Raw genomic sequence first — 26,933 nt, 5'->3', positions numbered from 1 at the left:
GATTGTCCTCTGGGGCATTGGCCTGGCCTCGATCCCCAACATGATCATCACTGGTCTGGATCAGCTCCAGCCTCTGGAGCATCCTCTAGGAGTTCAGCTGGAAGTGCAACTGGCATGGGTGTGACAGTGGCCAAACATCTTCATTATACTGTAACTAGCAGAAAAGCCTGTTGTAAAAATAATACAATGGGAGCTGGACTCCCCTCGCCCCAACCCAGGCAGCCCCGCCAAGGCCTGGAGAGGCTGTGATGAGCCTTTTCGGGGTATGGGGGAGCACTGGCCAGGACTGCCTCCTTCCCTCCCTCCCAATTCAGGTCATCCTGGAGAGGGCTGGAGAGGCTGCAGCGGGCCTTTTCGGGGTGGGAGGAGACCTGGTGGGGGTTGTGGCCATCCCTGCCCACCCATGTGCCAATAATACTAGGGCTCACCCCCTTCCCTCCCAGGCCCCGATTGCCAGCTGGGCAACCTTCTGGCACCCATGGCCCCAGGCCCTCCTCCCTGTCTCCCAGCTCGTGCTCGCTGGCTGCCTTTCCTCTCACGGTCAGTCGAGTAGAGCAGGCTGGCACTGGAGGGGGCGGGACAGACTACCTGATTGGATGTTCATTGGACGGACAGATGGCCAGTCAGGTATGTGATGAGTCCTAACTCCTCCCACATCCCCTTTCCTGTTTTATTTTTGTTACAGAAGATTTGTTGGATATTTTCGTGTTGCTGTTCATACTAATTTGCTGCTAATTTATGCTCTACTTGTATATGTAGTATAGCGATTTCCATTTCATTGTGTGAAAAAAGTGTACATGCACACAAAAGCTCCCACCCTGATTAAAACTATGTTGGTCTTACAGGTGCCATTGGACTCAGCAATTGATCCTCAGAGCGGGGATCGGATCCCCTGGAGAAAATGGGTGCTGTGGAATATGGACTCTATTGCATTATACCACGTAGATGTCCCTGCTTTCCCCGAACCCTTCCCCCCCCCCCCACGCTCCTACCCCAAATCTCCAGGCATTTCACAATCTGGTGTCAGCAACTGTACATTCAAATCCATGGGACCTTTTAACTTAAATGTTCCCCTTTTCTCAGAAGATACCTCAAGTCTTTAAAGCAGGAGTGGTTTAAAAAGACGGACTAAGCTAAATAATAATTGGGCGTCAATCAAGATCCCTTCACAGCACTCTGTCACACCTTGATGGAGGGAGACTGAAATACTTTCATAGAAGTGAAAAGGAAATGCTTACAGACACAGCAGGGGGCAGTGCTACTTGATAGCAAGTCAAGGGATCTGGATTGCGAGGGAAGCTGCAGCCCTCCCACCCGACACAGAAACCTGAATTCGTTTCACATCCCCTGTTTTTTCCAATTCTAGGAAACGCTTAGGGCTTCCTTCTGCATCGTCAGCCATGCTGTTCCCTTTCTTTTAGGCTAAGGGTGAGATCTTCGGCCATCGGGGGATGTGCTCATACCAATACGTTGCAAAAACACTTCCCATTATTTTTAAGGCTGTGTTAACTTCCTGTTTGCAAACCCTCCAGGCAACTTAAAGGACTTTTGCTTTTGTTGTTGCTGTCAACTTATGGTGCCCCTGTAGGGCAGGGGTTCCCATGGGCGGTGGAAGGAGCCAAGGGGGCAGTGGGGAATTTGGGGGCAACAGGTCTAAGCAAACTACATATCCCAGGATCCCTTGGTGATACCATGACACAATGGTTAACCCCCCGGGGGTTGGACTAGATGGCCTGTATGTCCCCTTCCAACTCTATGATTCTGTGATTCAATATGTAATAAATTTTGGGGCAGCTGTCTGATTCCTCTTGCCGTGGCTGTGTTTTCCTAGCGGGAGACATTCCAAGGTGGCTTGACATTGCCTGCCTCTGGGTAGTCATGACCCTGGACTTCCTTGGTGGTCTCCCATCCCAGTGCTGACCAGAGCCAACCCTGCTTAGCTTCCTGAAGAAACTGGCAGCTTCAGAAAGCAGGCCGGATGGGATTATGTTCCTGCTCAGCTCCTTTTCCTCCTCGGACTCTGTCCTTCCCAGGCTTACAAGAGGTGGAGAATATTTGTTCAGACCTGAATTCCCACCTCACTTAGAATGCATGGATGAAGAAGACAGACAGCTGTAGCTTCAACAGTGATCCTGTCCACAGCACCCTTGGGTCTCAGGGCTGGATTAGATGCTCTCTAAGAGGTGGCATACACAAAATAATTGCCACGAGGAGGTCCTTCATATTGCTTTCTGAACCAGCTGTGTGTTACTTGCTTGAAGAGGACAGTACATTGACTGGCTGTTTACATAAAGGAACATTAGCAGATTAAGCTCTTCTCTATGGTATGCAATGATCTGCACATGTTGTGGCTCAGTGTTCAAGCCCATGATGGGAATGCACAATGTCCCTGGTTCATTCCCTGCCCTCCCCAGTGAAAAGATCTCACATTCAGGGAAAGGTCTTTTCTGACCCTGGAAACCCTGGAGCAGGGCTAGTCAAACTGTGGACCTCCAGATGTCCATGGACTACAATTCCCATGAGCCCCTCCCAGCATTCACTAGCAGGGGCTCATGGGAATTGTAGTCCATGGACATCTGGAGGGCCTCAGTTTGACTACCCCTGCCCTGGAGAGCTACTGCCAGTCAAAGCTGACAAGATGGGCCTTCACCCAGTATAAAGCAGCTTCATATTTTCTGATGCACTTGTTCCACAGTCCTCTTCTGCGTGTCTTCTGAGCCAGTTTGGTGTCACGGTTAAGACCAGTGGCTTCTAATCAGGAAAACCAGGTTTGATTCCCCATTCCACCATGCGCAGCTACCTGGGTGACCTTGGGCCGCTCACAGTACTCTCAAAGCTCTCTCCACCTTACCTACCTCAAAGGGTTTCTGCTGTGGGGAAAGGAAGGGAAGGCGCCTGTAAGCCGCTTTGAGACTCCTTCAGGTAGTAAAGATCAGATCACTTGGAGAAAATAGCCCCTTTGGAAGGTGGACTCCGTGGCATTATACCCCACTGAAACCCCTCCCTTTCCCAACCCCCACCCTCCCCAGGCTGTGTCCCCAAATGCCCAGGTATTTCCCAACCCAGAGCTGGCACCTCTACTGTCACCCCCACCCTAGCCCCCTCTGGTGGCCATCAAACTGGCTCACGGTTGCCGAAGCCACCAAGCACCTACCTGCATGCGATGCCCACCAAGCTGCATACCATGCTCCACAAGTTGGCTGACAACTGTCCAGGCCTCAGGGGAGTAGGGATTGGGAGGCCTCCCCACAGCAGCCCTAGGCTGGAAGAACAAGATGCTGCCTGGGTTGCCACATCACTTCTGGAGAAAGCCCAGAACTGGCATAGGGTAGAGCAAGGAACTACCAGAAACTCTATGGACTGACCACAGAGTTTGCAGCAATTCCTAGAACCACCCTATGTCAATTCCAATTCTTCCTGGAAACAATGTAGTGGTACAGCCAGAGTTGCCACCCTGTGCTTCCCACCCACCCTAAACTCTCCTGCAGGTTGCCAGGCAACAGCTGAGCAACCCTAGGTACGGGTGGGCATGACCATACATTTGGGGAAGGGTGGGGCTGTGGGTGTTCAGGCATCTATCCTTGATGTCCCATGCCTACGAGGGCCTTGAGGGCCCCTGCAGTGGTGTTCAGATCAGTTTGCGCCTTTCTGCGGCAGCTTTCCAAGGCTGTTGCTCCTCTGGGCACTGTGAAACGACCAGTCTGCCCCGAATGCCCCCTTCTGTGACACAAAGCACAAACACGAAGGCTGAATGCTTGAATCCTTCCAAGCCTCAGGATCCGTCTCGCAATCGGATGCAATCTGGCTGACGGAGGCTGCGTGTTGGTGAGGCATGAAGGTTTTGTTGCCGAACCAGAAAGAGAGGCATTCAAGGATGACCTCGCTCGGCTTCTTCGGTGCCAGACGTATTGTAGCAGCTACGTGTTAAGCTGGGGGTGGGGGAATCAATTTTCATTTCAAATCCCAGTTCTAGACTTGATTCCGAATTGCCCTAATCAAAGGGGAACTTAGATTTCAGCGCCTTCTTTGTTTCAGAAGCTGCTCTCCCGAGGTATGAAGAAAGAAAGGGAAGAAAAGGGAAGGCTGAATAGAAACAGGTAGGAGTACAATCACTCGGATGAAGTCCAAGTCTTCAGTGAATCAGAGAGACTGCAAAAGCACCTCTTCATTCTAGACCAAGGACTCTTCGCCTTTGAAATCACCTTTAAAATTTTTCACAGTCAGAGTAGTTCAGCAGTGGAATAGGCTGCCTAAGGAGGTGGTGAGCTCCCCCTCATTGGCAGTCTTCAAGCAAAGGTTGGATACACACTTTTCTTGGATGCTTTAGGATGCTTTGGGCTGATCCTGCGTAGAGCAGGGGTTGGACTAGATGGCCTGAATGGCCCCTTCCAACTCTATGATTTTGCGATTCTATGAAATCTGTCCCAAATGGCTTTCAGTCTGCCCCCCCTGCTCTGGTGCTCTGTGGTCCGCTCATTCTCCTTTTTTCAAGCACAGTTCATCTCCATTATGTCCCCCAAATACTTTGATTGCGTCAATAAACCCATCAAATAAGCTGTCATCTGATAACTATCACCTTCTTCCTCCTCTCTACAAAGATACTGCGCCAGGATAAACAGCTGCGCTTTTCTCGTATAGCCTTTTTTATATATCTTTCGTATTGTTTTATAAATATGTTTTAACTAGTTTTAAAACTTAAGATTTTAAATGTGCACTGTCCGCCACCTGTATATTTAATATGTTGTCGTGGGAGACAGTGCCTATGGCAGCCATTTTGTGATTGGTTCCACTGTGGCAGCCATTTTGTTAGGGTGCCCACTACTTTTTATAAACATCCACAAATGCCTGTAGGTTCAGTACAATTGGAAATCCTGCCTTCAAAGTCATCCAGCTTTTTAAAAGGTGGCAATCATAGCAAGTTCCTAGCATAAGATGAACTTAAATGCATATGTAAACTTTAGGACAGGGGCGCATGGGTATTGTAGTCCATGGACATCTGGAGAGCCACAGTTTGGCCACCCCTGCTTCACTGACTGAACAAATATCTTACTCCAAAAGAGGCCGGTAAGAGAGTGGTAAAAGAGAGCTAGCCTGGTGTAGTGGTTAGGAGTGGTGCATTCTGATATGGAAAACTGGGTATGATTCCCCCAACTCCTCAAATGAAGCCTGTAGGTGCTAAGTGACCCTGGGCCAGTCCCAGTTCTCTCAGAACCCTCTCAGTCCCACCTACCTTGCAAGGTGGTAGTTGTGAGGAGAGGAAGGGAATGGAACCGTAAGCCATTTTGAGAAGTAGAGAAAAGCAAGGTATAAAACCCTTCTCTTCTTCTTTTTCTTCTTGCTACAAAAGTGCACATGACTTGGTTTAGTCAGCACAGTGGGTCTGTTAGCCCAGATCCTCAAAACAATATTTTGCAGATTAACACTGCCTCATCGGTGGGCAGAGAAGTCTGCCACTCAAACAGAAGCATGATGACCTCTGTGTCATCTGTTGCTAATGCCGGGGGTTTGGTAACGGAGGCCGATGCGAAACCAGAATGATTTGCTCTGAATCCTGGTGAGAGCAAATTTCTTTTTAATGATGCTGATGTCACATTTCGGTGCTTTTTCCCTCTCCTCTGGAAGTCGCAGCCAATGAAGCTGAGGGGGAGCGGTGGGCAGAAGAACATTAATGTCATATCATGTGCTCGTTCAACGACACATTACCAGGGAAACACAGGAAGATGTGGGTTGGCTGCCTGCATACATCTCCTGTAATGTGGGCCTCAGATCATCCCTCATTGGATGAACGTTCCTTATCTGAATGTTGTCCAGTTTCACAGAATGAATGCCACAACTTTCGCTGTGTCTCATTCCCTTATTTTGAATTTTGGGTCACGTCAATACTCCAGATCTATTTAAATATCATGACCCTCCCCCCAGAGGATCTTGGGAGCTATAATTGCGCAAGCATAAACGTTGTCTCAGAAATCCTGTCATAACCCCCCCGCCCTCACACACATACTATTCTCTGAATATTTTCTTTGACTATTTTCACTATACCTTCCTATTTGAAAGGTTGTCACTTGGAGGAGGGCAGGATGCTGTTCCCGTTGGCTGCAGAGGAGAGGACACGCAGTAATGGGTTTAAACCTCAAGTACAACGATATAGGCTAGATATCAGGAAAACAATTTTCACAGTCAGAGTAGTTCAGCAGTGGAATAGGCTGCCTAAGGAGGTGGTGAGCTCCCCCTCACTGGCAGTCTTCAAGCAAAGGTTGGATACACACTTTTCTTGGATGCTTTAGGATGCTTAGGGCTGATCCTGCGTTGAGCAGGGGGTTGGACTAGATGGCCTGTATGGCCCCTTCCAACTCTATGATTCTATGATTCTATGATTCCCCAAAGACTGAGTCACTAAAATGTGCTCAGGGTCTCTGGCCACATAGAAATAAAATCGGCCCCAGCCTGATGGAATACTCTCCGTGGTGAGATCACCAGGACCATTAGCAATTCTGAAGGGCCTGTAAGACAGATCTGTTCCAGCAGGAGCAATGGTCAAGGCCAGAAAATAACATCCAGAAGATGCTAGCCTCCCTGCTAGATAATCCCCCTACTTCCACTGATCAGAACACCAACCCATCCTAAGTCGTCAAAAACAGTAAGATAAGCAGTTTAAAACTGTGTTTTTAATGATTCTAAAACCTAATTATTTAATTTTAAGTAGTATTATCCATATTATTGTAATTGTTATTTTATTGATATTCCCCGAGTGTGTTGCTCAAGGCAAGTTATGAAAATATTTTTTAAAATTTTTTTCCCTGTTGTGTGGTATAGCTACTCGCCTATATTGCTTTAAAAACCGACTCTGTAATTTACTCTTTTGAACACCTTCAAAATTTTCATGTAGGATTGACCTGATTTTAATCCTTTTTTTGCAGCTTTTGATCCTTTTTTTTGCAGCTTTTTGTATCTATCGGTCAATGATTGTGAATAATTGATTGATTGCTTGGCCTGTATTGTGTGTGTATAAAGTGGTGTTGCAGCCAACTTATCACAACCCCGCAGGGGGGGGGGGTTGGCATTGCCTTTTTCGGCCTTGTGACCTTGGGATTCCCCTCCGAATACTGAACTGGGCCGATCCTGCTTTGCTCCTGACGGGATCAAGCTGGCCTGGGCCATCACCCTAATCTCATGGTACTATTGCAATAAACGAATAGTAGATATGAACTTCTGATGACTTTCGTTCAGCTAAATTCGGGATTACACCGGCAGGAAGTTCCATTTTATTTACAAGAAGACCGTGAACAATGCAGTGGAGTGCATAATAAAAACAAGGGCATTTCCTCGTGTTCTGAGCTCTTTTAGTGCCTCAGCCAAAGCCGTTGCTATGGCGATCATCAGGCCTTAATGATTCCTAGCCCGACTTTGTCCAGCTGCCTAGAGTTGTTATGTCTGATGCTAAAACTGGACCTTCATAAATCACAAATATTCAGGGGATGTGTATTCCGCTGTTTGGCCTAATGACAACCATCACCACGTAATTTAGGACTGGATTCAGAATCTGATAGACTGAGAATCCCAGGTTTCATTCTCCTGCCACCCTTTCAAGGGATGCCATCCTCCAGGTGGGCCCTGGGGATCCCCTGGAATTGCAGCTCATTTCCAGTTCTCCTGCAGGATGGATGCTACGGAGGATCAACTCTCTCTGACATTGTACCCCACTGAGGTCCCTGTCCTCCCCAGGCTTCGTCCCTAAATCCAGCAAGAAGGACCCACAGTAAGATCCCAATAGACCATTCCACATCTTCCTATGAGCTCCTGTTTATGATTTGAGGGATGGGGCTTGGATTTTGGTTCTTCCTGAGTGGGTCCACAGAAACCTGAGGTAGGGCCTTCTCTGTGTTGGCCCTCATCCTGTGGAACCAACTACAGTGTGAGAGAACGAGATGACAGAATCCTGATGCTTTGGCTTACTGGTGGGAATCACAATTTTTCAGTGTTCCCTCACAGGAAAACAAAATAACCCTGTGGCACAACGGTGTCCAGAGAGGCACAGGCACAGAGAGGCACAGGCACAAGGGGAAGGTGAGGTAGGCACTAGCAGGCCCATACCTACCAACTTTAAAACACTGATTTGAAAACGCTAAAAGTAGAATAAACTGTTTTTATTGAACAACCATTGTTGGTTCTTCTCTTGCCTCGCAACTTCCAGGTGGGGCCCACAGATCTCTTGATATTACGATCATCTCCAGATAACAGAGTCCAGTTCCCCTGGAGAAAAAGGCTGCTTTGCAGGGTGGACTTTAGGGCATTGTACCCTGCTGAGGTCCCTCCCCTCCCCAAACCCCAACCTTCTCAGTCTTCACTCCCAAAATCTGCACCCAAAGCTGGCAACCCTACCCGTAGCCTAGGTCTGGCCAGAAGGGCATTGCTTAGGCCAAGGCTGGAAGTTAGGTGCGGCAGCTGCCTTGTCAGGAGAGGATGGAGGACACATCAAGGAAGGCAAGACTCCCACAACTCCCAGGTGGTCAGCAGCTATTTGGGGTGGACTTAAAAATGGCCATGGTGAGGAGCTGGAGAGGGTTCTCTGGACACTGAAGAGAAGAGGGGAGCAGACAATCCTGAAAGGCTCACGGGAAGGTAAGGGAAACTAGGCCACTGGGCTCTGAGGAGTGAGGAGATTAGCCTGTGTGGGATTGTGCCTGTGAGTTGGATAGAACAATAAAGTGTTTGCCCCCTGGGCTGATTATTACTGAGGGAGTGGGGGTGGGAGAGAGCTGTGAATTATCTATCTGCATTGTGCAGATTTCAAAAGAATTTCAAAAGAAATTCTGTCTAAACAGAATTTTTAGAAGTTCCTGACAATTACAGTGGTTCCTTAGTGGAATAGGCTTCCTCGGGAGGTGGTGGGTTCTCCATCTTTGGAAATTTTTAAACAGAGGCTGGATACCCATCTGACGGAGAGGCTGTATATCTGTATCTATATCTGTATGTCAGTGACTGTTATTCTGTAAGAAAGAATAGTTTCCACACGTTTCTTCTTTGAGATATAACTAACAATGTTTCCCCAACATCCCTATGATGACTGTTCTATTCCATGACAGATGACCTGGTTGTGAGAAATATTTTTCCTATTGTATCTTTTACCCAACACGCTTCAATTTTCCATAATCAGCGTCTACTTCTGCATCCTTATTATCTTTATTTGTGCCTGTCTGGCTTGAAAAACATCTCCCAGGTTTCTACTTTTTGCCCCCTCCCTGCAACATTTAACTTTGGCCCATGTGAATTGGCAATTTTAGCAACATTGCTTGCATGAAATCCTTGCCATGTTGAAATGGATTGTTCGAGCTCAGTGGTTCTCAACCTGGGAGTCAGGACCCCTTTGGGGGTCGAACGACCCTTTCACAAGAGTCCCGGCAGGGCAAGCAGCTTGGCTGGGGGGGGGGAAAGTTGCCATCCACACAACAGCCTTGTGGGGTAGATAAAGATGGAGCATTCGTCTGTCTGGAGAAGTGGAAAAGAGCGAGATCGGCATGGTGGGACAAGAGGCAGAATGGAACTGAGAAACCCCGGGGAAAAAACAATTTATATACAATCATGAACAATGGATCTTCACGCCATTGGTCAGTTTTGGTTTAATTTCTGTGAAAGAACCCTTGCATAATTTTATGGTTGGGGGTCACCACAACATGAGGAACTGTATTAAAGGGTCGCGGCATTAGGAAGGCTGAGAACCACTGTTCTAGCTGAACGAGTATTTTTAGTCCAGGGGCAACTTTAATACCTTTTTTCGAGGTATAAACTTTTGTGTGCAATAGAACCTAATGATCATTAGGGCATGGAACAAGGGTGTCCAAACTGTGGCTCATGGAATTTGCACACCATGGACATCTGAAGAGCCACGGTTTGCCCACCTCTGGCATGGAGTAACTTGTCAGCTATGCTGGAGCTGTCCAGGGTCCTGTTTCCAAATGACTTGAGCAACAGGAGCTAAAATTCATTTTATTCTCATTTTAGTACTGGCTTCTGTGATGTGGGCCTTGAGCACACAATAAAAAGTTAGCGGAGAGACTCTATAAATAACTTACAAGAATCTGCCCCTTCTGCCTCTCCCCCCTCTCTCTGAGCCTGTCCCACAACCATCTGTTACCTGCCCTTGCTACTAACATCTGGTCGCTGTCAAATGCCATCTGGAGCCTCTCTTTATCCTCCCAGGGGATTCCATACAATGGAAGGATCTCATTAGGTCTCTGCGGAGCTCAGCAAGTGACAAGGGGACACTGGAATCTTGTTCTGAGTAGGTCCTCTGTAGAAAATTTCTTGGAAACTTCAGCTGGTTCAAAATGTCACAGCCCCTTAGTAGCCAAGGCTCCCTACAAAGAAAATGTTATATGTTTGAAAGGCCTATCTTGGATTCCAGTTAATTTCCAAGTGCAATTCAGTGTATTGGCTTTAATCTTTAACGTCCTAATAAAGACTCTGGCTCCGAAATCTCTTAGGGACTGCTTATTCCATATGTTCTTCAGAGAGCCCTCCAATGCTTTGTCCGCGGCATCTGTTTACCCTCTCCTTAGGGAGAAGATATTTTAGGAATAGCAGAGATCCGTACCAATAAACTGGAGGGGGGAAAGAAAGAAAGATGCTGTATACTGGAGACACAAGTTGTGTTTTTATTTAAAGGTTTCTTTAAAGGTCAGGCCTATCAAGCTGTCTTTTGCGAACACGGCTAGACATATCAGCAGCCACATCCACAAAGGTGCTGCTTCACAAAGGTTAGGGACAGGAGAAAATCTCACACACGTGCTAAATACTATAAGAAATCTGATAGCCAAGCTGATTCAGAAGAGGATGTTAAAAACTAGGTGTGGATTTTACTATTGTGCAAATGAGTAGCGTGGTGTAATGGTTAAGAGCGGCAGCTTCTAATCTGGCGAACTGGGTTTGATTCCACACTCCTCCACATACAGCCATCTGGGTGACTCTGGGCTCCTCAGAGCCCTGCTAGAGCTGTTCTCACAGAGCAGTCCTGCCAGAACTCTCTCAGCCTCACCTCCCTCACAGGGTGTCTGTTGTGGGGAGAGGAAAGGGAAGGCGAATGTAAGCTGCTTTGAGACTCCTTTGGGTAGAGAAAAGCAGCATATAAGAACCAACTCTTCTTCTTCTTCAGTAATATCAGGGCTCTCTCAGCCTCACCCACTCCACAGGGTGTCTGTTGTGGGGAGAGGAAAGGGAAGGCGAATGTAAGCCGCTTTGAGACTCCTCCTGGTAGAGAAAAGCGGCATGTAGTAACCAACTCTTCTTCTTCTTCAGTAATATCAGGGCTCTCTCAGCCTCACCTCCCTCACAGGGTGTCTGTTGTGGGGAGAGGAAAGGGAAAGTGATGGTAAGCCGCTTTGAGACTCCTTCAGGCAGTGAAAAGCAGAATATAAATTGAACTTTCTTCCTCCTCCTCCTCCTCCTCCTCCTCCTCCTCCTCTTTTGTCCCCGTCTCCCATGCACCATTTTCAAGGTATCAGGGTGGGTTTGATGACATAGCCGACAACCCAGACTCTTCTATCCTGAGGGAAGGGGTGGATGGAATATTAGGGAATTCAGAGTTGGCTGATGGTAACCTACAGAAGCAATCCTTAAGAGCCATTGTGGTTTAGTAGTGGGTTGAGTACTGGTTTAGAATCTGGGATACCCAAGTTCAAATCCCCCCCCTGCCAAGAAGAAGAACAGCTGGTTTTTGAACCCCACTATTCATTACCCAGAGGAAACCCAAAACCTTTCCCACCATCTCCCTTTGAGGTAGTTGAGGCTCGAAGAGAACTGCTCTGCAAAAACAGTCCTAAGAGAACTGTGACTAGACCAAGGTCACCCAGTTGGCCGCATGTGGAGGAGGAGGGTATCCCACCCAGATGTCCAGCTTAGAAGCCTCCACTCTTTAACCATTCCACCACACTGGCTCTCCTGAAGCTTGTGGGGGTGACCTTGGGCCCGTCCCTTTCTCTCAGTCTCACCTCACAGGGTAGTTGTGAGAATAAAATGAGAAAACTGGAAATTTGCATGCCTCCCCAAACCATCAAAATATGAAAGGATTTTCTGCCTTCAGTTAAAGAAGCTCAAGCCGGCTGCTCTTCCCCACCCCGAGACCTTTCTTTGACTTTGGTCAGGCACTCTGTCTTGACCCTCCTGGCCCAAGCAAGACTGAAACTATGGAAAAGGGCACCAGGAAGTATTTGAGTTCCCCCAAAGCAGAGCCTTCGGGCTGCAAAACGCTTGTGAAGGTTCACAAGGGACCTTGCTTACAGTACACAGGCCTGCTCTGGGCAAACTGGCTCTTTTGATAAAGGAAGGGCATCCCTCCAAGTATGGAGGTCGCCCAGGCTGATGCAGAAGAAGAAGAAGAGTTGGTTCTTATATACCGCTTTTCTCTACCTGAAGGAGGCTCAAAGCAGCTTACATTCGCCTTCCTTTTCCTCTCCCCACCACAGACACCCTGGGAGGGAGGTGAGGCTGAGAGAGCCCTGATATTACTGAAGAAGAAGAAGAGTTGGTTCTTATATGCCACTTTTCCCTACCCGAAGGAGTCTCAAAGCGGCTTACAGTCGCCTTCCCTTTCCTCTCCCCACAACAGACACCCTGTGGGGTGGGTGAGGCTGAGGGAGCCCTGATATCACTGCTCGGTCAGAACACTTTTATCAGTGCTGTGCCCAGCTGGCTGCATGTGGGGGAGTGGGGAATCACACTCTCCTAACCACTGCATCAAGCTGGCTATTCCAGCTGCTTCTTTAGAACTCCTCTGCCCCACAGGGTACATTTCTTCGCGCCTTTCTTGTCGGGGCTCCTTGCTATTGATTTGTTACGATGACAGTAATAGCACCGCCGTGGCAGCACAGGGCTCTGTGGTTGATTCATATTCCCTCCCTCCCCCCCCCCCCAGTTATGAGTGAGGAAGAAAATAGGAGAAATGAAACAGTAAATCTTCTGCCCCTGCCGGGGAGTTGTAAAGTACGTGCCGATGAATCAGTTTCGGGCAGGGGGGAACATGCTGCAGCAGAACAGGCGTCATTTATTAGATTGGTTTTTTTCCAATTCAAGGAGGCCTTTCCGTTTGCCTGCTTTCTTGCTGCCGGAATCAAATCCCTGGATGTACCGATTTATTTGCTCAGAGGAGTGGTCCTGCAGGATCTCAGCGTGTGTACAGGCCCTTTAAAACAGATTGTAAAAGATTGGCATCTAAAAACACCGACGGAGGCATAAATTGACGATTCCTTTCTCCTGTCTTTCTCCATCCCCTTTTGAATCTGTCTCATTTATACGGCGCAGGGTTTGGTGTCTCCTTGAGCCTTGCAAAGCATTTTGTGTATTGATTGTCGATGCTTTGAGGAATCATAAAAGGAGCAGCAGCCGCAAATCACAGGGAATGGTGAGGGAGAATTATGCCTTTATTTCCATGCAGGACGCTTGCACAAGAAGCAGGTCCAGCATAACTCCAGAACAGACAAAAAAAATGTTGTTGTTAGTTCACACACACACACAGTACCTTTATTGGCATAAAGTTGTTGTTAGTTGTGAAGTAATGTCCGACCCATCGCGACCCCATAGACAATGATCCTCCAGGCCTTCCTGTCCTCTACCATTCCCCGGAGTCCATTTAAGCTTGCACCTACTGCTTCAGTTACTCCATCCAGCCACCTCATTCTCTGTCGTCCCCTTCTTCTTTTGCCCTCGATCGCTCCCAGCATTAGGCTCTTCTCCAGGGAGTCCTTCCTTCTCATGAGGTGGCCAAAGTATTTGAGTTTCATCCTCAGGATCTGGCCTTCTCAGGAGCAGTCAGGGCTGATCTCCTCTAGGACTGACCGGTTTGTTCGCCTTGCAGTCCAAGGGACTCGCAAGAGTCTTCTCCAGCACCAGAGTTCAAAAGCCTCAATTCTTTGACGCTCGGCCTTCCTTATGGTCCAACTTTCACAGCCATACATTACAACTGGGAAGACCATAGCCTTGACTAGTACTAACCAGGGTTGGCCCTAAAGAAGAGCTGCTCTTTGTACCCTGCCTTTCACTACCCACAGGAGTCTCAGAGTGGCTTACAATTGCCTTCCCATCCTCTCCCCACAACAGGCACCTCATGAGATAGCTGGGGCTGAGAGAGCTCTGAGAGAACTGATCTGCAAGAACGGCTCTAACAACACTGTGACTGGCCCAAGGTCTCCCAGCTGGCTGCATGTGGAGGAGTGGGGGATGAAACCTGGTTTGCCAGATTCGTGGCCACCACTCAACTGCTACACCAAGCTGGCTTTCTTACTTATTAGCGTCTAAGACCTGATGAGGCAGAAGAAGCCAGGCCCATTCAGGTCAGTATAGTCACAAGTCTAGTGGGCTTCAAAAGGGTGATGAACAAATCTATGGATTCCTTGATAGCTATCAATCATGATGGCTAAATGGAACCTCAGGGTTCGGAAGTGGGGTGCCTCTGTATATTGGTTCCTTGGGAAGCAGCAACAGGAGACGCCTCATGGAGTTTTCCACAACACCCTCACTCCCCCATTTCCGTGGGGTTTGCGCACCAAAAGGCATTCCCACGGAAAGGCAGTGTTACCTGAGCTGCAAAGTGAAACCATTCTTCAAATGTCTTAGCACCCTGTCCGAAGAGCCAGGCAAGGTCGTTTGCATTCCTTACAACACTAAAAATTACCATTCGTGAAAGATAATAGGAGCAACATTAGAGGGCAGAAAGAACAAGGGATGGGGAAGGGAGGCTGGGAGATCTCCACTGGGAACACAGACCCCCTCAACTGAAGACATGTACCCCAGCTGTGGGTACATGACAGCTATCTGTACCTGAAGAAGTGAGCAGTGACTCACAAAAGTTCCCAAATTTTGTTAGCCTTCAATGTGCCATTGGACTCTGGCTCTTTTCTACACCTTGAGTTGTAAATGCGTCAAATGCAATGTGAGAATTACTCATTGCATGTGTAAAGAAAAATCAAGTATACACTGTACACAGATTGTACATGTGTTTATTGTGAACAGGTTGAAACAGGCCACTGGTCTATTAGTGCAGCTCTCCAGGACCATGGCCTGAGGTCTTACAGATGACCTCCTACCTAGTCCTTTTAGGTGGAGATGATGGGGGTTGAACCTGGGCACATTTTAAAAACATGATTTGTCTATCATGGGTCATAATTGTCTATCATGGGTCAATATTTCTGCTTTTGACTGGCAGCTGCTCTCCAGATCACAGTTGGAGATCTTTTGCATCATCTGCTAATACAGTGGTTCTCAACCTTCCTAATGCCACGACCCTTTAATACAGTTCCTCATGTTATGTTGACCCCCCAACCATAAAACTATGCAAGTGTTCTTTCACAGAAATTAAACCAAAACTGACCAATGCCGTGAAGATCCATTGTTCATGACTGTGTATAAATTGATTTCCCCCCGGAGTTTCTCAGTTCTGCCTCTTGTCCCACCATGCCAATCTCGCTCTTTTCCGCTGCTCCAGACAGGCAAACGCTCTATCTTGATCTACCCCACAAGGCTGTTGTGTGGATGGCACCCTCCCCGGCCAAGCTGCTTGCCCTACCACAACCCCTGTGAAAGGGTCATTCGATCTCCAAAGGGGTCCTGACCCCCAGGTTGAGAACCACTGTGCTAATAGATCCTTTTAGCTGTTGGGCATTGAACCTGGGACCTTCAGGATGTAATGCACACCTTCTACCACTGACCCAGTAGGGTTGCCTGCTCTGGGTTGGGAAATACCTGGAAATTTCTGGGGGTGGAGTCTGAGGAGGGTGGGATTTGGGGAGTGGAGGGGCTTCAATGGAACACGATCCATACAGTTCACCTTCCAAAGTGGCCATTTTCTCCAGGTGAACTGATCTCTGTCTCCTGGAGATAATTCCAGGAGATCTCCAGGCACCACCTGGAAGCTAGCTGAAGAAAAGGAACGAAGAACTGGGGTCCCCATCTTAGCTCAGCTCCAAGAGGTTGATTATTTCAAAGAATTTGACTGGTTAAACATTTACTCTTTGATGATGATGTCGTCCATTCAGTTGTGTCGGACCCTCTGCAATTCTATAGGAAAGCCTTCGCCACACGTCTCTGTCAATGACCGCCTCTTTTAGTTGGTTCATGGTCATCCCTGTGTCGGCTTTGATCGTGTCGAGCCAGCGGATCCTTTGGCGACCATGTTTCCTTTTGCTGCTGACCATGCCGAGCATTAACGCTTTTTCTAGCGAGTCTGATTGCATGATGTGTCCAAAATAAGTGAGGATTTATTGCACGGCCAGCCCTTAGGTTTTCTGACTTCATAGGATCAACTGGTCTTCGTTTTTGGACCCCCTGGAAGCTGGCAGCCCTGCTGACCTATGGCCCCTCAAAAATTTGCTCGTGCTACCAACCAGTTGTTATGCAAATGGCAGCAGCAAAGAATTGGGAGTAGGCATACACTAAATTCCTCCTGGAGAGTGTCATAGAATCATAGAATCATAGAGTTGGAAGGGACCTCCAGGGTCATTATTATTATTATTGTTGTTGTTGTTGTTGTTGTTGTTGTTGTTATTATTATTATTATTATTATTTAATTTTTAGACCGCCCTTCTCCCAATAGGTCTCAGGGCGGTTTACAACATAAATAGTTAAAAAGACAATAAAATCCCCATAAAAACCCCAATTAACATCAGCAAAAGTTACATATAACATATAGCGACGGTGGTCACAATTCTGATCTTAGTTAAGCCTGGTGGAGAGAATAATATTCAGAAGAGGGTGGCACCAATACAATAGATCTAACAATGATCTCGATGTTAGAGATCTCAATATTGGGTCTAGTCCAACCCCCTGCAGAATGCAGGAAATCCACAACTACCTGCCCACACAGTGACCCCAATTCCATGCCCAAATAACAAAAGCCAGAATCCCTGGCCAGTTTTTAAGATTTGATGGGATGCGGGAAATAACAACCAAAGAGCTCAGCTTTTTCATTGACCCATTTCCAGCCCCACGCCTGCACAGGGAAAGCCATGCTGGCCAGGCATTGTAATATATTTCATGAATGAATCAACTAAGGATGCTTAAATATCATCATCTGACAAAACATTCCCCAAATAGATGGGAAGCTGCCAAGCTGGGACGCTTGTTAAGGGTACCTCTAAATGTGCATCAGCTGGATCAAAGAGCTGCAATTCTGGCACCTCCTGAGCTTGGCCCGTGTACCCCGGATCTGCAGCAAGGACACTTCAAGACATTCAGCATGGAAAAGGCCATTCTTTCAAGGATTAGGAGTAGACAAGAAAAAGTAGTTTTCATGCTGGCAATGGCAAAAAGCTTTATTCCAGCAATATAAACTGTTATAAGCAGAAAGAGTTCCTAGGTACAACAGCCTCGTTTTCGTTTGAACTTCATCACTGAACTTTTTCAATACAATGTAGTATTTCTTTAAATTGGTTTTTACTAACGTTATCTTGAGTCTACTAATATCCAAGGTCCAACAAGGTAACAATCCTCTAGGGAATCTTATAAGTGGTTTATAAGATTCCTTAGAGGAGGGTTACCTGGTTGGACCTTGGATAATAGCAGACCCAAGATATATGTCTTAAAATATAAGGTTGCGTGTTGTAGACTAACTTCGCGAGTATCATTGTAAAAACCAATTTAAAGAAATACTACACTATATTGATAAGTTCACCGATGAAGTTCAAACGAAAACAAGGCTGTTGTCCGTAGGAACTTGTCCATAGGAACAATTTATATCAGGGGTAGTCAAACTGCGGCCCTCCAGATGTCCATGGACTACAATTCCCAGGAGCCCCCTGCCAGCAAACGCTGGCAGGGGGCTCCTGGGAATTGTAGTCCATGGACATCTGGAGGGCCACAGTTTGACTACCCCTGGTTTATATTGTTCAAATGATGTTTTTGCCATCGCCTGCTTGGAAACTACCTTTTCTTGTCTACTCATCTTCGGCTGACCGGTCGTCTCTGCTTCAAGGATTAGGAGGTAGAGGCAAGTTCCCTTTAAAATCCAAAGCATATGCCCAGCCAGAGCTTTGCATTTTTTCCCCATGAGGATTAGACTTTCCACTCTGGACAGGCTGTTCCCACATGCCTGGCATTTTTTGCCCTTTTTCTGATACTGCATTTCGCGTTTTCCATAGATCTAACTTGGAAGCAGCAACAAACTATTCCTCTGGTAGTGCAAACTCCCTGGCCACGATCCAGGCAAAGTCAAGTGCCTTCCAGCCTAGTTAATTTTGGTGAGAAAGTTATGCCTGGCGCTTCAGTCTTTCACATTGAAATCAACGTGCTTAATCATGTTGCTCTCCCCAGAGTGCTTTCAAACAAAATAACATCACACTGTTCTTGCTCAAAGACATAAACATGTTCAAAAGCATGCAGAGCATACCCCATCCTGCAGCAACGAAACGTTCTTAGTAAACAGCAGCCCAATCCTGTGAGATCTTGGAAGCTGAGCAGGGTCATAGAATCATAGAAACATAGAATCAGAGAATCATAGAGTTGGAAGGGACCTCCTGGGTCATCTAGTCCAACCCCCTGCACTATGCAGGACACTCACAACCCCATCGCTCATCCACTGTCACCTGCCACCCCCTTGAGCCTTCACAGAATCAGCCTCTCTGTCAGATGGTTCTCCAGCCTCGGTTTAAAAATCTCCAAAGATGGAGAAATTACCACCACCCAAGGAAGCCTGTTCCACTGATAAAGCCGCTCTATCTGTCAGGATTCTTCTGGATGTTTAGTTGGAATTTAGAATCATAGAATCCTAGAGTTGGAAGGGACCTCCTGGGTCATCTAGTCCAACCCCCTGCACTAGGCAGGCCACTCACAACCCTCTCGCTCATCCACTGTCACCTGCCACCCCCTTGAGCCTTCACAGAATCAGCCTCTCCATCAGATGGCTCTCCAGCCTCTGCTTAAACATCTCCAAAGACCGTAAGCTCATTCCTTTGTTGGTCTTATAGGTGCCGCTAAGGTCAACCCATGTGTTACTGATCCACCACCTAGCCAGCACGGGGATACAGAGCACAGCCTTGCGCTGGATATGCTCCTTTCTCCAGAACCGGACCCAAAGGGTTGCAGTGGGGAGGAGTTCGCGCGACCCTATAGACTCCCTTGTGGGGTCCCTCAGGATGCGGTCCTCTCCCCCACATTGTTCAACATCTTCATGCGCTCTCTGGCCCAACTGGTACGGAGCTTTGGGCTGGGTTGTCACCAGTATGCTGATGACACCCAGCTCTATCTCCTTATGGACAGCCACCCGGACTCTCCCCTGGATCCATTTGCCAGATGTTTGGAAGCGGTGACTGAATGGTTTGAGCAGACTCCCCTGAAACTCAACCCCTCCAAGACGGAGATCCTGTGGCTGGGAGGAAGGGGGTGGGAACAGGAAGCATGTTTACCCACCCTGGCAGGGGAGCATCTTACCATCGCGTCCCAGGCCAAAAACTTGGGTGTGACCATTGATGCCTCCCTGACTACGGAGGCGCAGGTCAGGAAAGTAGCCGGCCAGGTGTTTTTCCATCTCCGCCAGGCCCGACTACTAGCACCCTACCTGTCCCCTGATCACTTGGCCATGGTGATCCATGCGACAGTCACCTCCAGAATAGATGTCTGTAATTTGCTCTACGCGGGCCGACCCTTGTCCTTGATCCGGAAACTTCAGCTAGTACAAGATGCAGCTGCTAGGGTCCTCACTAACACACCTTGGAGGGCCCATATCCAGCCTGTGCTGAGGCAGCTGCATTGGTTGCCAATTGCTGCTTGGATCCGATTCAAGGTTTTGGTTTTAACCTTTAAGGCCTTACGCAAGTTGGGACCCACATACCTGAGGGACCGCCTGTCGCCCTATGTCCCCCACAGGGCCTTATGCTCTGCGGGTGAGAACTTACTGGTCGTTCCCGGCCCTAAGGAAGCGCGTCTAGCCTCAACCAGGGCTAGGGCCTTTTCGGTGGAATAAGCTCCTGGGTGAGCTGCGGGCCCTGCGGGATTTGTCAGCTTTCCGCAGGGCCTGTAAAATGAAGCTCTTCCGCCAAGCTTTCGGTTGAGGCTGGGGTCAGCGTATGAGAGCCATCGCCCCTGCCCTGGGACTAGAAGTTACACCACTCCATCCTTTCTTCCTGCTGCTCTGATAGTGGGGGTTGGGAATAAGAATGTTTTTCCACCTTGTTGTGATTTTTTAGGTCTTTTAATGGGTATTTTAACTGGGTTAAGACTATTGTTACCCGCCACGAGCCTACAGGAAGTGGCCGGGAATATGATGATGACGATGATGATGATGATGATGATGATGATGGTGATGATGATAATAATGATAATAATGATAATAATGATAATAATGATAATAATGATAATAATGATAATAATAATAATAATGATAATAATAATAATAATAATAATAATAATAATAATAATAATAATAATAATAATAATAATAATAATAATAATAATAATTGGATGGGAGACCAGCAAGGAAGTCCGGGGTCATGGCACAGAGGCAGGCATTGGCAAGCCTCCTCTGAACTTCTCTTGCTTTGAAAATCCCACAGGATCACCGTAAATCAGGTGGGACGTTCCATCACGAATACTTTCTTAATGAGTAAGTACATAGAGAGATGGAGGGTGGGAGTGGGCAATCTCATAGGTTGCCCCCTGGTTGCTTAGATCCAATGATTCTTACTTTCTTTCGGAGCATAAAAGGACAATGCAGAACCTGAGCTGCTTTATCCCAGAACAGGTCCTTGCAAGACCACAGCCATTGTTCAGTGAAATAAGCACGTGCTCTTCGATGCACGAGTTGCTGAGATCTATCACCTTGTACGCAGACCTTGCTGCCGAAACTTTTTCCTCAAAGGTATAGCTTGAAGGCAGGGATCCCCAACCTGATGCCAATCAGTAGCTGTCTGGTGCCTGTCCAGCATTTTAAGAAAGAAGATGGGCGCAGCTGGAGCTTTTCCCCAGCAAGGCGTCTGACTGGCCATTGGAGATTTGACTGAGTGTGCTGATTATTAAAAACCTTGCTTTGAACCAACTGCCAGCGCAACACAAGGATCTTTACTGGGTGACTGAAGGCAAGCTACAGCAGCCATTTTGTGGCTAGCTCCCCCTCCTGTGCCAGCCATTTTGTGGCTCTGCCTATCACACATTAGTTAGCGTTCCAAAAGTGCCTCCAGGCTCAAAGAGGTTGGGCTACCCTTGCTTTAAGTCATAAAGTACAGCTTCCTTCCTTCCTTCCTTCCTTCCTTCCTTCCTTCCTTCCTTCCTTCCTTCCTTCCTTCCTTCCTGTCCAGTCACTGTGTAACTTGTGACTTGCCTCTTGGATTTATTTCCCCCTGTGAGGCTGCTGTCTCCAGTTCTCTCTCTCTCTCCCCATCTCGTTCAAGAAAAGAAAGAGACTCCTGCTGCATTTGGCTCCCTTCCCCACTCTAAGCTTCCCCAATCAAGTGTAGAATGCTTTCTGTTTCAATTGGGGGGAGGATAGAGGAAGACCCGAGTTCAAATTGATCTGAATTCAGCAGGATCCACAACGGAAAAACAAAGTATGGGCAGAATCAGCCCAGATTTGATGGATCTAACTAACTCTACTTAGCATAAAGAGTAATGAGTCCATGAAGCTGCCTTATAGCAAATCAAGCCACTGGTCTGTGAAGTACTCCCTGTTCTGGCTGTAGCTCTCCAGGGTCTCAAACGGAAGTCATTCACATCACCTACTAGCAGATCCTTTAAGCTGGGATGGCACAGACTGAGCTGGGCACCTTCTGCAGACAAAGCAGATGCTCTGCAACTGGGCCACAATCCCTCCCTTTTGACGTCTCCCTTTTGATGTCTGGATGCTTGTGGCTGATCCTGCATTAAGCAGGGGGCTGGACTAGATGGCCTGTGTGGCCCCTTCCAACTCTATGGTTCCAGGATTCTATGATTCCCTTTGGACTTCACCGACCTTGGGAATGGCAAACATTGTAAGTTTTCAACCTCTGCTGGTGTAGCTTACATCATTATGATTTGCCAAAAATGGCCAAAGATGGGTGATTGAATGTGACGGATGAACAAGAATGAAAGCAAATGCTTTCCCCCATGACATGGTTGTTTTTCAATGTTTTCTACTGAGTATGAAATTGTATGTCTGCTTGGAGACGTAAGTGGATATCTGTTTGGAGACTCTTTGGCTCCCATCCATAATTTGTCATCAAAATGAGTGACGTGCATGGAGATGCTGCTGGTGGGCAAAAATTGAACAGTTCTGGAGGGGCTTCCGCTCTTCCTAAAGGTGCAGGTTTATAGCTTGGGGAGGGGGAAGTGCTGGACTACAATCTCCTGCTGGAAAAGCAAGTGGTTTCAGTGGCCAGGGGTCCCTTTGAGCAGCTTGGACCAGTGAGCCAGCTGCAGGCTTTCTTGGCCAAAACAGATCTTGCTACTGTGGTGCATGTCCTGGTAACAATTAGATTAGAATATTGCAATGCGGTTTATGTGGGGCTGCCCTTGGAGACTGTCCAGCTGTTCTGACCGAGCAGTAATATAAGGGCTCTCTCAGCCTTACCTCCTTCACCTGGTGTCTGTTGGGGGGAGAGGAAACGGAAGGAGACCATTTTGAGACTCCTTCTGATAGTGAAAAGCGGCATAAAAGAACCAACTCTTCTTCTCCTTCAGTAATATCAGGGCTCTCTCAGCCTCACCTCCCTCACAGGGTGCCTGTTGTGGGGAGAGGAAAGGGGAAGGCGATTGTAAGCCACTTTGAGACTCCTTCAGGTAGAAAAAAGCAGCATATAAGAAGAAACTCTTCTTCTTTTTTATTGTTCTTTGCCCTTGGGGATTGTAAACTGGGCAGAAAGGCAGCATAAAAATCTTTTCCAATAAATATATAATAGGGACTCTTGGGAACTGGAGTGTAAGGAGATGATGGAGGACAGGAAGGGCGTCCAGCTCAATTAAAGAACAACCAGGTTCTCTTCTTGCCGATGGAGCCATCTGGTTTGTGTCAAGGTCATCGCTGGGGCAGAAGTGCCTGAACCTTTTCTGCAGAAGTTTCTGCAATGGGTGGAATGTTTCGATAAGGACTGGGGTGGGGCTGCGACCAAGAGGGAACCAGACAGCCAATAAAGGGGGAGGCGGGAATCTGTGGGTCAGGCCAGCCATCAAAAGACCTTTTCAAATCACTGTTTGCTATCGAGGAGCTTAACAGCTTGGAGCTCCTCGTGTTTAATCTCCCAAATGCCCCTTTAGATTATGGAGTTTCCCGTGTGTATTATTTAAAATTCTCTTACCAGATGCACAGGCACAACTCTGGGATGCTGGAAGGGATCTGGCTTAGCAGGAGCTGCGTGGAGCTTTCCTCAATCCCACTGAATATCACTGTGCCCCATAAAAACCGCCTAGGGAGGAAGGGGCATCAGGGTACTCCAGGAACAGCTGGGGAATGAATTGGTGGTCTGCAGTCAGAAGGGGGAAATGACAGCAGTTCATCCTCAAAAGCATGCACATTTCTGCTAGTGGAAAACGTAGTTAGGACCCAGGCCGGTGAACTGTGGCAAGGGCCTCCAACTTGTCAAGGTGTTTTCTGTATGGACTAGCAACTTGGAAATGACTCATGAAAATTTGCACAAAGCAACTGAAGACTGGAAGACAGATTTTGAACTGTGGCATGCATCAGACTTAAAATGTCTGCCTGTCTGTCCCCTTTCTCTTTCTTTCTTTCTTTCTTTCTTTCTTTCTTTCTTTCTTTCTTTCTTTCTTTCTTTCTTTCTTTCTTTCTTTCTTTCTTTCTTTCTTTCTTTCCATTCACGGTGTAACCATGGCTACAGTCCAGAGAAGGCCATCCTGGGAGTAAGCGCTATTGAACAAAATGAGATTGACTTCTTTCTAGACCAGCTAAGATTTGCTTCCTGCGAAACCCATATTGATCTGAACGCTAATTTACATTCCACGCACCTCTCCTGAAGCCTCAAGAAGACAAAAGTAATGACCGCTGGGGAACTGCACAACTTTAAGGCTGATGATGATGGAATTGAAATTGTTCAAGATTTTCTGTTCCTCGGCTCCATCATCAACCAAAAGGCAGGCTGCAAAGAAGAAATCAGAAGATTCACGTAGGTTGCCATGTTGGTCTGAAGCAGTAGAACAAAACTGAAGTCCAGCACCACCTTTAAGACCAATAAAGTTTTATTTAAGGTACTAGGGGCCAAGCCCGTTGCATTCAGGAATACAGAGGGCTCTGGGGTAGGAGAACTCTGTGGAGGGCCTCCCCCTCCCCCAGGACCTGGAAAGGCTGCAGGCAGCTGTTAGGGAAATCGCCAGCAGGGGCAGCTCTCATGGGGCAGGATGTGCAGCCTCCAAGCCTCAGAGGGAAGTGGAAGGAGGAGGGGTTGGAGGACGGAAGGTGATTGGCTGGCGAGCTGGTTGGAGGAGGTGGCACTCAAGGGTGGGACAGTGGGTGTTAAGTGTTGAGTGGCACTTAAGCCATGAGACACACTCATCCTTCAAAGGCCTTACCAGAAATATATCATGTGTAACAGATGGGCTTTTGTGTGCAAGCACACTTCTTCAGATATAATGAAACAGAATTTCTTCAACCATACATATAGGTAGAAAGGGGGGAGGTTTAATTGCCAGGAAGTTTTAGCTAGACTTCAGATGCAGAATTAATTGGGAGGATTGAGGCTGCTGCATTTGCCCGGTTAATTATGCACCTGATCTCTAGCTAAACCTTCCTGGCCAATTCACCCTTTCTCTCCCTGCTGAGGAAACTGTTTCATTATATCTCTGTTTGCACACGAAAGCTTATGCCTCGAATAAAACTTTGTGGGGTCTTAACAGGGCCACTGGACTCAAACTCTGTTCTCAAGAAATCAGAAGGAGATTGAGACTGGGCAGGACAGCCATGAAGGAGCTAGTAAACATCCTTAAGTGTAGGGCTATGTCAGGGGCTCATGGGTATTGTAGTCCATGGACATCTGGAGAGCCAGAGTTTGGCTACCCAGCCCTAGAATCTGAAATGGCTAAGCTGAGGCTATTGAACTTTGGTCACATTATGAAAAGACAGATCTCATTGGAGGGAAAAAACAATGCCAGGAAAATTTGAAGGCCGCAGGAAAAGAGGAAGACCCAAATGAGATGGAAGGAAGCCACGCCCCTCACTTGGCCCGACCCAATTAAAGCTGTTAACAATAGAGTGTTTGGGAGGAAATTAATTCCGAGATTTGCCATCACTTGGAAGAGACTGAACGGCAGGCACCGAATGCCCAACCTGCAAAACAGACCTCCTCCCCCACCCCCAAATCCAAAGCCACACATGCAATCTGTTCTCGCTCCTCACTGCCGTATCAAGACGCCATGAATCAGGTTCTGAATCAATACTTCCCACTCGAGTCAGGAGGAAAGAAATTCAATTTGGCCCAACGGGGAGTCCTGAGTCATGCAGTGATGCAGGTCTTCTTCCATCTCTAGGAGGGAAGAACTGAATTAACGGGAAAGCAAGCCTGTCAGATGCTATCGGGTGCCCCGGCAAGAGAAATAGGGATGGTTCTCCTCGTCGTGCATCAATTTCCCATAGCTCCAGTACAGATGAAGCAAAACCTATGCATGTCTTTTGCAAATTTCCAGCTCCTGCTGGATATCTATTTGTTTGGAAATGTTTAGGCCAAAGGAGCAGAACCTGCAAAAGATCCCAGGCCCCAAGGATATCAAACTGGCCTTGGTCCTCGGTCTGGTGGAACATTGAACTTTGGTCACATTATGAAAAGACAGATCTCATTGGAGGGAAAAAACAATGCCAGGAAAATTTGAAGGCCGCAGGAAAAGAGGAAGACCCAAATGAGATGGAAGGAAGCCACGCCCCTCACTTGGCCCGACCCAATTAAAGAGATCAGGGCCCTGTGGGACCTGGGACAGTTCCGCTGGGCCTGGGAAACAGAGCTGTTCCGCCAGGCTTATGGTTGAGGTCAGAAATGACACCAAAATTTGGGCCGGCCCCCCCCAAAACTTCAGCCAAACTCTCACTATAGATACCTGCACCACACCACTGGGAAATTAAGGCGGTTTTAATTTAATCCAATTATAGAAGAAGAGTTGGTTCTGATAACCTGCTTTTCACTCCCTGAAGGAGTCTCAAAGTGGCTTACAATCGCCTCCCCTTCCTCTCCCCACAGCAGGCACCCTGTGAGGGAGGTGGGGCTGAGAGAGCTCTGAGAGAACAGTGTAAGCCCCAGTTGGCTGGAATGGGGAATCAACCCTGGTTCATGAGATTAGAGGCCACCACTCATAACCGCCTCAAGCCTTTTTGAGAGGGGTAGTATAAAAATTGAAAATAAAATAAAATAAAAAACCACAACACCAAACTGGCTTTTTTGTTGCTCTCAAAAGAGCCCTCCTGGATCACAGCAGTAGTCTATCCAGCCCTGTCTCACACTGTGGTCAACCAGCAGAAAAGAGCAAGAGTCCAGTAGCACCTTGAAGACTTAACAAAATTTGTGGCAATGTGAGCATCCATGAGTCACTGCTCATTTCTTCAGATACTCACTTCTGAAGATGTGTGAGGTTACTCACTTGGTAGTGACTCACTGGGAAATTTCCCTGTAAGCTAAATGGCTAATCTGCTCCTCTTAACTGCTTTTAACTGGAGATGGTGGGGATTGAACCCGGGACCTTCCTCATGCAAAGCAGATGCTCTCCCATCGAAGTATAGTCCTGCTCTCCTCCTTCTCTATCATGATACGGGTCACACAGGGCATGATAATAATGGCTGGACGTCTCCAATGAATGATTCACTCCGTCTTCTGTAGGATAGTTGGCCATTGATGGAATCAGAGGAAGAAGGGTTGTGAGAGTCGGCCGTAAATATCCCTCCATCCATCCATCCATCCATCCATCCATCCATCCATCCATCCATCCATCCATCCATCCATCCATCCATCCATCCATCCATCCATTAATCCAGTCCAGGGGTAGTCAAACTGCAG

The 26,933-nt window shown here is 47.6% G+C and overlaps 1 long non-coding RNA gene across 1 annotated transcript; it reads right to left on the bottom strand.

The window, feature by feature from the left end:
- Positions 1-12,948: 12,948 nt before the first annotated feature.
- LOC143828845 (uncharacterized) lies at positions 12,949-24,063 on the bottom strand. The gene is made up of 3 exons (XR_013227932.1): positions 23,908-24,063; positions 23,244-23,388; positions 12,949-13,174 (listed from the first exon to the last, which is right to left on the bottom strand). It is a non-coding gene; the product is annotated as an uncharacterized LOC143828845 (long non-coding RNA).
- Between the last annotated feature and the right edge of the window lie 2,870 nt (positions 24,064-26,933).

The sequence above is a fragment of the Paroedura picta genome, chromosome 2 (genome assembly GCF_049243985.1).
Source record: "Paroedura picta isolate Pp20150507F chromosome 2, Ppicta_v3.0, whole genome shotgun sequence".
Taxonomy (NCBI): Eukaryota; Metazoa; Chordata; class Lepidosauria; order Squamata; family Gekkonidae; genus Paroedura; species Paroedura picta.
Note: the sequence above shows the minus strand (reverse complement) of the source record. Positions and strands in the feature narration are given on the sequence as shown.